We start from the raw sequence: 3,358 nt of genomic DNA on the forward strand, positions 1-3,358 counted from the left end.
GACGGACAGCGCTTAGATAAGGAGAAGACATAGACAGTCAGTACGATGTGGACGGACAGCGCTTAGATAAGGAGAGACATAGACAGTCAGTACAGAGTGGACGGACAGCGCTTAGATAAGGAGAGACATAGACAGTCAGTACAGAGTGGACGGACAGCGCTTAGATAAGGAGAGACATAGACAGTCAGTACAGAGTGGACGGACAGCGCTTAGATAAGGAGAGACATAGACAGTCAGTACAGAGTGGACGGACAGCGCTTAGATAAGGAGAGACATAGACAGTCAGTACAGAGTGGACGGACAGCGCTTAGATAAGGAGAGACATAGACAGTCAGTACAGAGTGGACGGACAGCGCTTAGATAAGGAGAGACATAGACAGTCAGTACAGAGTGGACGGACAGCGCTTAGATAAGGAGAGACATAGACAGTCAGTACAGAGTGGACGGACAGCGCTTAGATAAGGAGAGACATAGACAGTCAGTACAGAGTGGACGGACAGCGCTTAGATAAGGAGAGACATAGACAGTCAGTACAGAGTGGACGGACAGCGCTTAGATAAGGAGAGACATAGACAGTCAGTACAGAGTGGACGGACAGCGCTTAGATAAGGAGAGACATAGACAGTCAGTACAGAGTGGACGGACAGCGCTTAGATAAGGAGAGACATAGACAGTCAGTACAGTAGTGGACGGACAGCGCTTAGATAAGGAGAGACATAGACAGTCAGTACAGAGTGGACGGACAGCGCTTAGATAAGGAGGAGACATAGACAGTCAGTACCAGAGTGGACGGACAGCGCTTAGATAAGGAGAGACATAGACAGTCAGTACAGAGTGGACGGACAGCGCTTAGATAAGGAGAGACATAGACAGTCAGTACAGTGCCTTGCCAAAGTATTCATCCCTCCTTGGCGTTTTTCACTATTTTGTTGCATTACAACCTGTCATTTAAATTGATTTTTATGTGGATTTCATGTAATGGACAAACACAAAATAATCCAAATTGGTGAAGTGAAATTTAAAAAATAACTTGTTTAAAAAAATTGAAATAAAAATTTAAGCGTGCATATGTATTCACCCCCTTTGCTATGAAGCCCCTAAATAAGATCTGGTGAAACCAATTACCTTCAGAAGTCACATAATTAGTTAAATAAAGTCCACCTGTGTGCAATCTAGGTGTCACATGATCTCAGTATATATATACACCTGTTCTGAATGGCCCCAGAGTCTGCAACACCACTAAGCAAGGGGCACCGCCAAGCAAGTGGCACCAAGGAGGTCAGGGACAAAGTTGTGGAGAAGTACAGATCAGGGTTGGGTTATAAAACAATATCCGAAACTTTGAACATCCCATGGAGCACCATTAAATCCGTTATTAAAAAATTGAAAGAATATGGCACCACAACAAACCTGCCAAGAGAGGGCCGCCCACCAAAACTCACAGACCAGGCAAGGAGAGCATTAATCAGAGAGGCAACAAAGAGACCAAAGATAACCCTGAAGGAGCTGCAAAGCTCCACAGCGGAGATTGGAGTATCTGTCCATAGGACCACTTTAAGCCGTACACTCCACAGAGCTGGGCTTTACGGGAGAGTGGCCAGAAAAAAGACATTGTTTAAAGAAATAAATAAGCAAACATGTTTGGTGTTCGCCAAAAGGCATGTGGGAGACTCCRCAAACATATGGAAGAAGGTACTCTGGTCGGCTTTTTGGCCATCAAGGAAAACGCTATGTCTGGTGCAAACCCAACACCTCTCATCACTCCGAGAACACCATCCCCACAGTGAAGCATGGTGGTGGCAGCATCATGATGTGGGGATGTTTTTCATCGGCAGGAACTGGGAAACTGGTCAGAATTGAAGGAATAATGGGTGGCGCTAAATACAGGATTTATTTTTTTGAGAAACCTGTTTCACTCTTCCAGAGATTTGAGACTGGGYCGGAGGTTCACCTWCCAGCAGGACAATGACCCAAAGCATACTACTAAAGCAACACTTGAGTGGTTTAAGGGGAAACATTTAAATGTCTTGGAATGGCCTAGTCAAAGCCCAGACCTCAATCAAATTGAGAATCTGTGGTATGACTTAAAGATCGCTGTACACCAGCGGAACCCATCCAACTTGAAGGAGCTGGAACAGATTTGCCTTGAAGAATGGGCAAAAATCCCAGTGGCTAGATATGCCAAGCTTATAGAAACATACCCCAAGAGACTTGCAGCTGTAATTGCTGCAAAAGGTGGCTCTACAAAGTATTGACTTTGGGGGGATGAATAGTTATGCAAGTTTTCTGTTTTATTGTCTTATTTCTTGTTTGTTTCACAATAAAAAAATATTTTGCATCTTCAAAGTGGTAGGCATGTTGTAAATCAAATGATACAAACCCCACCAAAAATCCGTTTTAATTACAGATTGGATGGATGGATGAGATAGATGGATAGATGGATAGATGGATAGATAGATAGATAGATAGATTAGATAGATAGATAGATAGATAGATAGATAGATAGATAGGATAGATAGATATATAGATAGATAGATGGATGGATGGATGGATGGATGGATGGAGGTGATGGATGGTGGATGGATGATAGATAGATAGATAGATAGATAGATAGATAGATAGATAGATAGATAGATAGATAGATAGATAGTAGATAGAATGGTGGAGGATGGATGGATGGATGATGGATGGATGGATGGATGGATGGATGATGGATGATGGATGGATGATGATAGATAGATAGATGGATAGATGATAGATGGGATAGATAATAGAGGGAGGGAGGGAGGGAGGGAGGGAGGGAGGGAGGGGAGGAGGGAGGGAGAGGGAGGGAGGAGGGAGGAGGGAAATACAATACATAAACATCACAATACCTTATAGAACACCTTGACGGAGACCAGAGCGATACACGCCCCCAATCCTGGAACGCCAGGTAGAAGCCCTGCCGGGTCACGGGGACGACCTCTCTGACCTCAAATCAAATGAACGTTGTATTTGTCATAGGCTTACAGTAGAGCGTAGGCTACTAAATGAAATGATCTCTCCTCTCAAACAGCATCTATTATAACGGCAGCAAACAGGGAGTATAGATTCAACATGGCTCCGTAAAGACCGGTGTGCCGAGACCTCGACCCTCAGAGTCCATATTTTGAAAACATTTTCATTTTCTGAAAGAGTTTTGTAGTAATATACGTTTTTACACTTGGCACATCTAGTGGTTTAGCAACAAGTGTTTGTTTGTGTCGTGGACGTGGTGTGTTTTTGTTTCAGTATGTCTGGGATGTGGCTGTGTTGTGTTATGTCTGGATGTGGCTGTGTTGTGTTATGTCTGGGTCGTGGCTGTGTTGTGTTATGTCGG

The sequence above is a fragment of the Salvelinus sp. IW2-2015 genome, unplaced genomic scaffold (genome assembly GCF_002910315.2).
Source record: "Salvelinus sp. IW2-2015 unplaced genomic scaffold, ASM291031v2 Un_scaffold6405, whole genome shotgun sequence".
In the NCBI taxonomy this organism is placed as follows: domain Eukaryota; kingdom Metazoa; phylum Chordata; class Actinopteri; order Salmoniformes; family Salmonidae; genus Salvelinus; species Salvelinus sp. IW2-2015.